We start from the raw sequence: 13,455 nt of genomic DNA, 5'->3' as shown, positions 1-13,455 counted from the left end.
GGGAACTCTTACCTTTGTGGCTACTTGAAGATTAAAGGCCTCACCGAGGTAAGCCCCTGTGCACTCCAACCAGAGCCCGGAAGGGTCCAACTCACCGCAGCCTCACAGGGAGAGGGGCAGGCTGTCCCCACCCGGGACCCGAGCAGAGCACGTGGTCGGTCGCCAAGCACCTGTGCTGCGTGGGGAGCGGGCAGCATTGTGGTCGTGGCACATCCTGTCGGAAGTCATTCAGAGGAAGCTGTGTAAATGATGTCCCGGTGTGACCCACGCTGTTGGTGTTGTTTTGAAGTCCTCCAGGAGCAGGTCGCCCTTAGTAAGGGAAGCCCCTGCAGTGCTGAGCATTAGTTAGGCTCCTCAGAGGAGGAGGGTGTGCCAGCCTTGGCCTTCCCCGGGGTCCAGCCTCACACAGCACGGAGACTTGTCCCTCCCCGGTGCAGATGGCGTGGCCTTGACAAGCGCTGGCTCCTCTGCACAGGCCCAGATATGGGCTTAGCGCAGCCAGCGCAGGGACATGTAGTGGAGAGGGCCCAGCGCGTTTCCAGGAGGCCCCGGCCATGTCAGGCCTCAGTTGCATACCTAGGGGCTCTAGGTCACATACCACCAGTGGAGCCATTGTGAATGGGCAGGGCCTGGGCTTCCAGCATAGTCAGGGTTGTGCAACCATTTTTTTTTTTTTTAGGATTTATTTTATTTATTCGAAAGAGTTACAGAGAGAAGTAGAGACAAAGAGAGAGGTCTTCCATCTGCTGGTTCACTCCTCAAATGCCGCAACAGCCGGAGCTGTGCTGATCTGAAGCCAGGAGCTAGGAGCTTCCTCCAAGTCTCCCACGTGGATGCAGGGGCCCAACCACTTGGGCCATGGAATGACTTTTTTTTTTAAAGATTTATTTATTTATTGGAAAGTCGGAGTTACAGAGAGAGAGGAGAGCCAGAGAGAGAGAGAGATCTTTCATCTGCTGGTTTACTCCCTAGTTGGCTGCAGTGGTCAGAGCTGTACCAATGCAAAGTCAGGGGCTTCATCAGTGTCTCCCACCTGGATGCAGGTGCCCAAAGACTTGGGCCATCTTCTACTGCCTTCCAAGGCCGTAGCAGAGAGCTGGATCAGAAGTGGAGCAGCTGGGTCTCTAACCGGCACCCATATGGGATGCTGGCGCTTAAGGCCAAGGCATTATCCCACTGAGCCACGGCGATGGCCCCCCTGAAGACTTTATGTATTTATTTATTTTTTGACAGGCAGTGTGGACAGTGAGAGAGAGAGAGAGAAAAAAAGGTCTTCCTTTTTGCCGTTGGTTCACCCTCCAATGGCCGCCGTGGCCAGAGCGCAGTGGCCGGTGCACAGCGCTGATCCGAAGGCAGGAGCAATGTGCTTCTCCTGGTCTCCCATGGGGTTCAGGGTCCAAGCATTTGGGCCATCCTCCACTGCACTCCCGGGCCACAGCAGAGAGCTGGCCTGGAAGAGGGGCAACCGGGACAGAATCCGGCACCCGAACCGGACAAGAACCCGAGAGGCTGGCACCACAGGCAGAGGATTAGCCTAGTGAGCCGCAGCACTGGCCCCCTGAAAGACTTTTTTAAAAGTATCCATCTGGACTTTGGACACAGTGCTTACCATAAATGCAAAGCGTACCAGGAAGGCTGAACATTCTACAGCCCTGAAGAAGACTAAAGTACCTCCCGTGCTCCATGAGGAGGTACTTTCACAACCAGACCAGGTTCAGGCTCAGCATCCAACCCTGACAGAAGTCACAGTTCAACCTTTTGATGTAGAACTTACCCTAACTCCAGAATCCGTTGTGGAGGGTGAACCACTCCCAACCATGCAGGAGACTTCAGGGCAGCCTCCAGGGCCACATAATGAAGTGGTCTGTCAGCCTCCAGTTTATTATGAGAATGTAGTTCCAAAACCAAGTCAAGATCAAACTCCGCACCCAATGTCACCCAGTGCCACAGCTGAACCTTCGAAGTTAGAGTCAACCATAACTCAGGTACCCACTACACAGGATGAACATTCTACAGCCTCCAAGTCTATATCTCCTCCTCCTTATCCAATGTACCCTGAGGTGACATTTTCACCTCCAGTCCAGATTCAGACTCAGTATACAAACCTGCCTCAAGTCACAGTCAAGCCTCTGGACCTGGAAATTACCCAAACTCCACAACGTACTACAGAGGCTACACCTTCTACTACCATGCAAATGACCCTAACTCAGTCTACAGAGCCACTAAAGGAGCTCGTAACTCAGTCCCCAGGGGACAATGAGATGACAGTTCCAACAGCAGGTCAGCATCAAGCTCAGCACCCAACATCACCCAGTGTCATAGCTCAGCCTTCCAAGATGGAGCTTACCAGAACTCTGGTACCCACTGCAAAAGCTGGCCATTCTCCATCCCTGAAGAAGACTACAGATCTGCATCCAGGCCAGGTTCAGACTCAGCACTCAACCCTAACTGAAGTCACAGATCAACCCCTGAATGCGGCTGCCACCATAAATGTCTGTGAGCTCTGCACCTGCAAAGATGAGACACTTTCGTGCACTGGCCTCAGCCCAGTGCAGAAGCTTCACAGAGTTCCTGTACCAGAGCCCAACAGCTACAACGGCACCTTCAGCATACTGTAAGAATCTCCCTTCCTCATGGTTCCCTACAGCCTGCCTGTCTCAGCAGCTTTTCCCCAAGAGCCTCCTGAGCCCTCCTCAAGTCCCCACCTTATGTTGACTGTGTGTGTGTGTGTGTGTTTTGGCAGGCAGTTAGACAGAGAAAGAGAGAAAGGTCTTCCTTTTGCCATTGGTTCACCCCCCAAGTGGCCACTTTGCTTGTGAGCTTTCCTGATCCTCCTTCTCTTCTTCTCTCTGTCCCTTCTACAGTCTCATGTGATTGCCCTTACTCCTTTTCCTGATTCTTTATTTATTGACATTTGCCATATTATTACCTCATTGCTTTACTCCCACTCTTCAACACAGCCCTCATCCCAACATATTAGAGATGATACAACAGGTTTAAGGATAGATTCTGGAGCCAGGTTGCCTGGCTTTGAACACAGGTCTCCCAGTGATTAGCTTTGTGACTTTCGACAAGTTATTTAGCTTGGATTCCATCTCTTCATCTATAAAACTGGATTATGGCCGTGATCAGTTCACTAGACCGTTGTGTATTTAGATGAGTGGATGCATACAATACATCACTTCCAAGCATATGTGAATGTAAACTCGTAATAAAGACCATTATTGCTGAGCCCCTCAGTTGTAGCCTGACCTTACCTTTGTTCCTCTATACATAGTAGCCATTTTGTGCCATTCCAGGGTGTCATAGGAACCACAGATAGAGCACAGTTATTCTAAAACTTTACCTGAGGTTTACAACATGGCCATTATTTGTAAAATCAAGAAAAAAAAAAGGGGGGGGGAGTCTGTTTTAGGCAAAGATTTGTCTGATGGAATGATCAAGATTTAGACTGTCTGGCTACAAGAGATGGACTTAGGAAGCAATGAAAGATATGCAAACAAACTTGAATATTGGCTGAGGGGTTTCAAAGTTCATAATGAGATATGGAGTGTCATTAAAAGCTTGTGAGTAAGAGAAAGATGATTTAAAATGGGGGGTATTTTAATCTACTATTTTCTTTTTAAAGGTTTTTATTTATTTACTCGAGAAGCAGTGCAACAGAGAAAGAGGTCTCATTCGCTTATTCATTCTCTAAATGCATGCAATGGCAGAGAGTGGGGAGGCCAGTGCCGGGAGCACAGAACTCAAACCATGCATGTGTATACAAAGGCTGTTGATTTTTGTGCATTGATTTTATATCCTGCTACTTTGCCAAACTCTTCTATGAGTTCCAATAGTCTCTTAGTAGAGTTCTTTAGATCCCCTAAATAAAGAATCATATCATCTGCAAAGAGGGATAGTTTGAGTTCTTCCTTCCCAATTTGTGTCCCTTTAATTTCTTTTTCTTGTCTAATAGCTCTGGCTAAAACTTCCAGAACTATGTTGAATAGCAGTGGTGAGAGTGGGCATCCCTGTCTGGTACCAGATCTCAGTGGAAATGCTTCCAACTTTTCCCCATTCAATAGGATGTTGGCTGTGGGCTTTTCATAAATTGCTTTGATTGTATTGAGGAATGTTCCTTCCATACCCAGTTTGTTTAGAGTTTTCATCATGAAAGGGTGTTGAATTTTATCAAATGCCTTCTCGGCATCTATTGAGCTAATCATGTGGTTTTTCTTCTGCAGTCTGTTAATGTGGTGTATCACATTGATTGTTTTGCACACATTGAACCATCCCTGCATACCAGGGATAAATCCCACTTGGTCTGGGTGGATGATCTTTCTGATGTGTTGGTGCATTCTATTGGCCAGAATTTTATTGAGGGTTTTTGCATCTATGTTCATCAGGGATATTGGTCTGTAATTCTCTTTCAATGCTGCATCTTTTTCTGGCTTAGGGATTAAGGTGATGCTGGCTTCATAGAAAGAATTTGGGAGGATTCCCTCTTTTTTGATTGTTCTGAATAGTTTGAAAAGATTTGGAGTTAGTTCTTCTTTAAATGTCTGGTAGAATTCAGCAGTGAATCCATCTGGTCCTGGGCTTTTCTTTGCTGGGAGGGCCTTTATTACTGTTTCAATTTCTGTCCCAGTTGTGGGTCTGTTTAGGTTTTCGATGTCTTCCCGGTTCAATTTAGGTAGGTTGCATGTGTCCAGGAATCTATCCATTTCTGATAGGTTTCCCTGTTTGCTGGCATACAATTCCTTGTAGTAATTTCTGACGATTCTTTTTATTTCTGTGGTGTCTGTTGTTACGTTTCCTTTTTCATCTCTGACTTTATTGATTTGGGTCCTTTTTTAGTTAGTTGGGCCGATGGGGTGTCAATTTTGTTTATTTTTTCAAAAACCAGCTCCTCGGTTGGCTGATTTTTTTTGTCATTTTTTTTTTTTTACTCAATCGTATTGACTTCTTCTCTGATTTTAATTATTTCTCTTCTCCTACTAGATTTGGGTCTGGTTTACTACAGTTTTTCTAGATCCTTGAGGTGAATTGAAAGCTCATTTATTTGGTGCCTTCCATTTTCTTGATATAGGCACCTATTGCTATAAACTTTCCTCTTAACACTGCTTTTGCTGTATCCCATAAGTTTTGGTATGTTGTACTGTTTTCCTCATTTACTTCCAGGAAGTTTTTGATTTCTTCTATGACCCAGTGTTCATTCAGGAGCATGTTGTTCAATCCCCTTGTGTTTGCATATGCTCTAGGGATTCCTGAGTTGCTAATTTCCAACTTAGTTCCCTTATAGTCTGAGAAGCTACATCGTATGATTCTAATTCTTTTGAATTTGCTGAGACTTCCTTTAAGGCCTACTATGTGGTTGATCCTAGAGGAGGTTCCATGCACTGCTGAGAAGAATGTAAATTCTTTAAGTGTAGCATGAAAAGTTCGGTAAATATCTATTAGATCCATTTGGGCTATAGTGTTGTTTAAATCTACTGTCTCCTTGTTGATCTTCTGTCTGGTTGATCTGTCTATTTCTGAGAGTAGAGTATTGAAGTCCCCCAGTACTATTGTATTGGAGTCTAAGTCTCCCTTTAAGTCCCTTAACAAACCTTTTAAATAAACCGGTGCCTGCAATTAGGTGCATATACATTGATAATAGTTACATCTTCCTGTTGAATTGATCGCTTAATCATTATATAGTGCCCCTCTTTGTCTCTCTTAACAGTTTTTGTGTTGAAGTTTATGTTGTCCGATATTAAGATGGCTACGGCTGCTCTTTTTTCATTTCTGTTGGCATGGTATATCTATTTCCAGCCTTTCACTTTCGGTCTGTGTGCATCTTTGTTGGAAAGATGTGTTTCTTGTAAGCAGCAAATAGATGGGTTTTGTTCCTTAACCCAATCAGCCAATCTGTGTCTTTTAACTGGACAGTTGAGGCCATTAACGTTCAATGTGACTATTGATAAGTAGTAACTTTGCCCTGCCATTTCCCAAAGATATTTTCTAATATATGCTTTGAACTTCCTGTGATCTTTTGCTGTGAGGTTTCCTTCCTTTACCTTCTTACATATTGATGACCGTGTTTCCGTGTTTCTGTGTGTAACACATCTTTAAGCACCTTTTGCAGGGCTGGACAAGTGGCAACAAATTCTTTCAATTTCTGTTTGCTATGAAAGGTCTTTATTTTACCTTCATTCACAAATGAGAGCTTTGTAGGATATAGTATTCTGGGCTGGCAGTTTTTCTCTCTTAGTACCTGGGCTATGTCTTGCCATTCCCTTCTAGCCTGTAGGGTTTCTGATGAGAAGTCTGCTGTAAGTCTGATTGGAGATCCTCTGAGAGTAATCTGACGTTTCTCTCTTGCACATTTTAGAATCTTTTCTTTATGTTTCACTGTGGTGAGTTTGATTACAACGTGTCGTGGTGAGGATCTCTTTTGGTCATGGTTACTGGGGGTTCTATGAGCTTCCTGTACTAGGATGTCTCTGTCCTTCTCCAAGCCCAGGAAGTCCTCTGCTAGTATCTCACTAAAAAGGCCTTCTAATCCTTTCTCCCTCTCCATTCCTTCAGGAATTCCTAGAACCCAAATGTTGGGATTTTTTTTTTTTTACTAGTATCCTGTAGATTCCTAACAATATTTTTTAGATTTCTGATTTCCTCTTCTTTTCTTTGGTTTGACTGTATGCTTTCCTGTGTTCTGTCTTCTAAGCCCTGAGGTTGCTATTATGCATGTCCAAAATGGCATCTGTTCACTGTCTTGCTCGCCTTTGAGAGGTGAGCGGAGAGAGTGAAACTCCTGTCCGTACTGGTCCCTTTTATTATTTTCCTCTCTCCTGTAGTTAGCCTGGTGAACTTTCGCCTACGGGGCTTCAAGCCTCGTTCCCTCTAGGCTCCTTCTACTTTCCTGCCGGTTGTCTCAAGCTATTGAGGTTCGGTTCACTTCACGATCCAGCACTGGTGGGTAGATTCTGCTGCTGGTGTCCCGAGCTGTGGACTCCCACGCCCTCCACCGTGAATCACTAGTTCTGGAAGAGTTTCCTCTGCTGTTTCTTCCACAACTCTTCCTTGAACCTGCAGTATCTCCACTTTTATTAAACTGTCTCTTCCCGGACTATCAGTGTGCTCCCTTCCTATTCATCAAATGTAAATTTTATTATCCCCACTGACTATATAGGTAATAGCTAATCAAGGCAATGTTTTCCTTTTCCTAGAGATTTATCCTGCAACAAAATGGAGTCTATCGAAAGACGTGCATTTGAGTCACTCCCTTTTTTGCAGTCTATGTAAGTTGCAATTTCATCATATTTGGAATTTGAGTAAATCTTCCCTGTAAACCACCTTGCTGTTCACCTTGAAATAGGGTGAAGCTTCTACTTTACATTTGTAGTAGAAGGTTACTAAAATTCTGTAACAGGTCCTTTTCATCTCTAGCACAGATGCTATCAGATACAAAGGTCAGAGTGAATCCCACAGAGCAGGGCTTCTCAACCAACTCAATTTTGTATTCAGGTAACATTTTGCAGCCCTGCACATGCTGCTGGCACCTAGTGGGCCAAGGCCAGCCTGCTGTTAAGCCACCTACTATATACAGGACAAACCTCCACAAGAAAGGCATTATCGAGCCCAAAATGTCAATAGCATTCAAGTTGTGAAACTCTGTTCCAGAGAAGTAAAGATCACGCAGTACAAGTATGTCATGTAATATGAAAATGATATGATGAAATTTAATGTAAAAGTGCAAGTATAATTTAGAAGCCAAATCTTCCAGTACAAGTAAATTCTTTAGTGTGTAGATAAAATGTGGAAGTGTTGTTTCATCTATAAAAATTAGAATCCCTCCTGAAAGAGGAGTATTCTTCAAATATATCCTTTTTTCTTCTTCATTCTCTTTGACTTCTGTCTTTTTTTGTAGAAATCTTGGTTGCAATTTACTGACAGAACTGAGCTTTGGGACATTTCAGGCGTGGCATGGAATGCAGTTTTTGCACAATGTGTAAGTGAAATAGATGATGAATACATATTTAAAAACCATTTGTGTATAAAAATGGTATATAGTTATGCTTATCTGGGTATTAAGTCCTGTATATAAACTCTGCAAAGAAGGTCTTCATTTCAATTTTTTTTTTCAAAAATCTAACACAAAGTACTCTGGGAGAAAAAGGTTCTGGTGCTTTCTCAGGGTTACCTGCTTTTAAATCCTAATGCAAAAATAATTCCTGGGACCCAGCCAAAGGGCATGTCTCTCCCCATCACCCAGATCATGAGCTTTTTCCAAAATGTATTTAGCTCTCAATTTATAAATTATCTGTGGATACTAAGAACCTTTATACTTTAGTATAAAAAAAAATAAGAAAATACACTGCTCTAACATAATCCCACATGTTCTGTCCTGACTAAACTGCAACAGAAAGTGAGTTTTATTCCCTTTCAGCTCAATAATTCTGTGATGTTCAATGGCCCGAGGGAATTTTAGATTCAAGATAAAGATTCTCCACTCAACCTGACGTTGAAAGACTATCCACCTGTTCTGTAGTTCAGAATCCCAGTCATAACCATTCTGGTTATGAGGGAAGGTTTTAGGATGTGTGGAGGATGGACCAACAGTGCCTGCAGATCTTGGGGAAGAACACTGAAAGTCTGTTTTTCCTACACCCATACACTGGGGAGCTGGTTCCTGAGGCTCCTACACCAAGTGGTTTTGGTAGAATCAGTAAAAATGGCCTCAACATATATCATTCCATTAGATTCCCTCCTAAGGGGCCTCTTAAGTTTTCTGTAGACAACACAGGGAGAAAATCTGTGGAATCACAGCATATGAAAAGTAATGGATTCATTTAAGAACATTCACTGAGTGCCAGGCCCACCGAGTGCCAGGTGCTATATTAAGTGCTGGGGGTACAAATTGGAACAGGACAGAAGCTTTGTCTCCAGAGACTTTCATGCCAACAGGGGGAAGTTGGGAAAATGAGTGACAGCCATGCTAGCATCTGTGCAGCAAGGCCAGAGAGATGAGCTGAAAAAGTAGGAGCAGAGCTAGGGATGGCGCACAGTACACAAGGCACCAGTTCATTTATCTCAAGATTCTGTGTCCATCTTAAGCCAAAGAAAAAAAAAAGCATTTGCTTCATGGTGATGCAAAAACCAGAGCTAGCTGGTATTGGAAACTAATTCTCTTATCATGTGATCTGAACATATCTAACTCGTGGTTACTTCAAAAATTGGCACAATGGCTGTAATACACCAAGTGTGTGTTGGGAGCTGGTCTCCTTTATTTGGGGACATATTCTTTTATTAGACAAAGCTAATCTGCTTCAAGGAAACTTTCGCTATCCCCGTTGCCCCAGGAAGACACCAGTGATCTTATGACCAAAGATGAGGGTTTTTAAAGTGAAAACAATGCTGTTCACTGCATTACAGAGTCCAGAAAAGAGTGCCAGCTGAGCTGGATTCATCATGAACTGGAGCCTAAGCTTCAAGGCTTTACGCTTGCACGTGCCCCTTCCAAGGTCCTGGGAGGGGCTGGAGCAATTTTTATATTCATAATTCTGCATGTTTCATTATAAGGGATTCCCCAAATTAGGTTAAGCTCACGCTCAGCAAAATCTGCATTCACCGTTACTTTGCACGTACTACATGCAGCCCAGTAAACATTCTTCTGAATGAAGCCTCTGTGTAAACAGCAGTGTGGTAGGATCAGTCTATTGTGAATCTGAAATCCACCTCAAAGACATGCCAAGAGCTTACCAGTGACATAACTCTCTTCAAATAGTAATAATCATTAAATCTTTCAGCTGAAATCAGAAATAAATTACAGAAAATCAGCAGTAATTGATAATTCTAAACATTAAGTATACATTTTTTCTTCTGCTTCATGCATGTACATTAAATGTTTTCTTTAAAGAAATATTTAGTTGAAAATCAGAGTTACACAGAGAGAGGAGAGGCAGAGAGAGCAAGATCTTCCATCCAATGGTTCACTCCTCAATTGGCCGCTACAGCTGGAGCTGTGGTGATCCAAAGCCAGGAGCCAGGAGCTTCTTCCTGGTCTCCCAAGCAGGTGCAGGGGCCCAAGGACTTGGGCCACTGCTTTCCCAGGCCACAGCAGAGAACTGGATGGGAAGTGGAGCAGCTGGGACTAGAACCGGCACCCATATGGGATGCCAGTGCTTCATGCCAGGGCGTTAACCCACTGTGCCACAGCACCGGCCCCTTGTACATTAAGTCTTAACCCAATGGCTTATTTTTAAAAATTGTTTTAGTCACTTCATTGGTTCTCACAATAAAACTCAGGTCTGCCCTTTGGGGTGTTTTGTAAGGGTTCAAAGGTTTCCACATTGTCACTTCCAGCAACTTTTCTTCTCATAATCTTCTCATCTGCACCATATTCTCATCTGTGTAACAAGAGATCTTCTTTTCTCTTAAGGTACTTCTTCCTCTGCCCCATATGTTTCTAAGTATTCTCTTCATTGCCTTTACTTTTTCTTCTTTAAGATTTATTCATTTATTTGAAAGTCAGAGATGGGGCTGGCACTGTGGCACAGCAGGTTAATGCCCTGGCCTGAAGCGCTGGCATCCCATATGGGCGCCAGTTCGAGACCTGGCTGTTCCACTTCTGATCCAGCTCTCTGCTATGGCCTGGGAAGATGGCCCTAGTCCTTGGGACCCTGCACCTCTCTCTCTCTTTCTCTCTCCCTCTCCTCTCTCTGTGTAACTCTGACTTTCAAATAGAAAGAAAGAGAGAGAGAGAGAGAGAGGAGAGGAGAGGAGAGGAGAGGAGAGGAGAGAAGGAAAGATAGTTACAGAGAGGTGGGGGAGGGGGTCGTCTTCCATCCACTGGTTTACTCCCCAAATGGCCAATATGACCGGAGCTGAGCTAGCTGATCCAAGGCCAGGAGCCGGGAGCTTATTCCAGGTCTCCCACATGGGTGCAGGGGCCCAAAGACTTGGGTCATCTTCCACTGATTTTCCAGGCCATAGAGAGAGCTGAATTGGAAGTGGAGCAATGGGGACTCAAACTGACATCCCATGTGTGATGCCGGCACTGCAGGCAGTGGCTTTACTCGCTATGCCACAGCGCCAGCCCCTGCCATACACATCTTTAATTCCTCCTTTTATTAGGTCATTACGTTTTAGGCACTATACTAAGTACTTACACAAGTGAGATAACATGAAGAATGCACAGTAATGCTTGGCAAATGGTACATGATTACACACGTTGCTTCCATCTTCCCAACAACTCTTGCCATTTAGAAACGATGACCCCTATTGTGTAGGTGAGGGAGGTTAAACTGAGATACTAGCAGAGAACTTCCCAGGCTTGGAGAAGGACAGAGACATGCTAGTACAGGAAGCTCATAGAACCCCCAGTAACCATGACCAAAAGAGATCCTCATCACGACACGTTGTAATCAAACTCACCACAGTGAAACATAAAGAAAAGATTCTAAAATGTGCAAGAGAGAAACGTCAGATTACTCTCAGAGGATCTCTAATTAGTTCACACTGTTAATGTGTGATACAACTATTTAGGAACTTTACAAGAAATTTTCTGTGCAGTTCTTTGTTCCCTGGTGAACAAGAGCTGAAGGAGGGCAACTTGACCTTTTTGTGCATTGTACCTTTTTTAAAAGATTTATTTGTTTATTTGAAAGTCAGAGTTACACACAGAGAGAAGGAGAATCAGAGAGAGAGAGAGAGAGAGAGAGCGAGAGAGAGAGAGAGAGAGACCTTCCATCCGATGGTTCACTCCCCAGTTGGCTGCAATGGCAGGAGCTGTGCAGATCTGAAGCCAGGAGCCAGGAGCTTCTTCCGGGTCTCCCACGCAGGTGCAGGGGCCCAAGGACTTGGGCCATCTTCTACTGCTTTCTCAGGCCATAGCAGAGAGCTGGATGGGAAGTAGAGCAGCCGGGACTAGAACCGGCACCCATATGAGATGCCGGCACCACAGGCAGAGGATTAACCTAGTGAGCCACGGCGCCGGCCCCTAGAACAATATTTCTCACACTTTGACTCTGATTTGGCTTGTGCTGCCACATTTTACTCCCACAAGCGTTATCAAAAAGGCAGTGGAGTAGGATTCAATAGACCGCCATTTATCAAGTGAGGGAATGGGGCCAGAAATGGAAGCGATCTTCAGTGCGGAATCCATGTGATCCTCAAAGCATAATGGTTCACGGTAAAGAGCGTCTGTAGAGTCCTCCACCTAGAGCTGTTGAGACAGTTCCTGCTCAGTCTCTGCACTGCCCATGCACAACCCTAGTGAAGAAGTGAATGCTCTGCAATGGGAGGAAGAGGTGGGAGAGTAGAGTGGCCTCGCAGTGTGACTTCACTGGAGACACATGCAAGGCCCCTACGTCAGCTACAGAAGGGCTGCCCCATGAAAAGGAAAGGCTGAGCCATTTGGTACAAGGCCATGGGTGCTGCTAAGGAAGAGGGAAGCAGTGGAGAACGACAAACGTGGCCAAATTGTCTGCACTGCTTAATGTTCTACCATCATTCTTCACAGCTTGGGGAAAGGGTGCCAAGGGGAGATGCAGAGGCCAAGGAGCCTTCTTGCACAAGGCTCCCTCGTGATCTCACAGAACAAAGAACAAAGAACAAAACAGATGATGGTCAAAGTCCAGTCTGAGAAACCCTGCTTCACCAAGCACGTGATACATTTTTCATCTAGCATCCTTAGTGACTATTAAAGAATTTTATGAGTTGAACAAGTTCATGATGCTAAAAATACCTGCGAGAACGCACTTGAACGGGGGAGATCACAGGCAAGACAATACATGGTTCTTGAACTCACCACTGACCCTGACCTTGATCACAGAAGAATCAGATGTTTCATTCTTTTCCCATATAGCAGCATGTCTGGTTTTCTGGCACCTGTGCTTTATATAGTATAATATGGTTCTGTTTCAAAACTGAAATATAATCCACTTATCATAAAATGCATACAATCCAGTGGTGTCTAGTATAGTCATTCACAAGGCTCTATAATCATCTCCATTATCTGATTCTGTCACAGAGAGAAGTCATGTGGGGTTCTTGTCTTCATGCAAGAAAGAATTCAGGTGTGAGACAGAGAGCAAAGTAGCAAGGTTTCACTGGGGACAGGGCATCCGTCAGGATGGAAGGGACAGAGAGAGTTTGCCCAGTCACTCGGACTGGGGGAGAGCAAGGTGACATGTTTGAATGGAGAAAATACACTTGGCAGGCCAGGCGGGCAGCTCAGGGGAGAGCAGAGAGCTGAACGTGCAGTCTTTGTCTAGACTGGGGTTTATAAGGGAAAAGGGGTCCAGGTTTTTCCTTCCCCTCCTTCTCCTCCTCCTCTAGGACAAGTCAGATGCAAAAGGCCACAATACTGTGTGGTGCATTTGTATAAAATGTTCAGAATTATACAAATGCATAACACAGTATTGTGGCCTTTTGCATCTGACTTCTTGCCCATAGCCTGCTGGTTTCAAGGTTCACCCATGTTGTAAC

At 44.4% G+C, this 13,455-nt stretch overlaps 1 long non-coding RNA gene across 1 annotated transcript; it reads right to left on the bottom strand.

The window, feature by feature from the left end:
• Window positions 1-4,588: 4,588 nt before the first annotated feature.
• On the bottom strand, window positions 4,589-13,377 carry LOC138846335 (uncharacterized). The gene is made up of 2 exons (XR_011383804.1): window positions 12,776-13,377; window positions 4,589-12,190 (listed from the first exon to the last, which is right to left on the bottom strand). It is a non-coding gene; the product is annotated as an uncharacterized lncRNA (long non-coding RNA).
• Between the last annotated feature and the right edge of the window lie 78 nt (window positions 13,378-13,455).

Source organism: Oryctolagus cuniculus, chromosome 17, assembly GCF_964237555.1.
Source record: "Oryctolagus cuniculus chromosome 17, mOryCun1.1, whole genome shotgun sequence".
Classification (NCBI taxonomy): domain Eukaryota; kingdom Metazoa; phylum Chordata; class Mammalia; order Lagomorpha; family Leporidae; genus Oryctolagus; species Oryctolagus cuniculus.
Note: the sequence above shows the minus strand (reverse complement) of the source record. Positions and strands in the feature narration are given on the sequence as shown.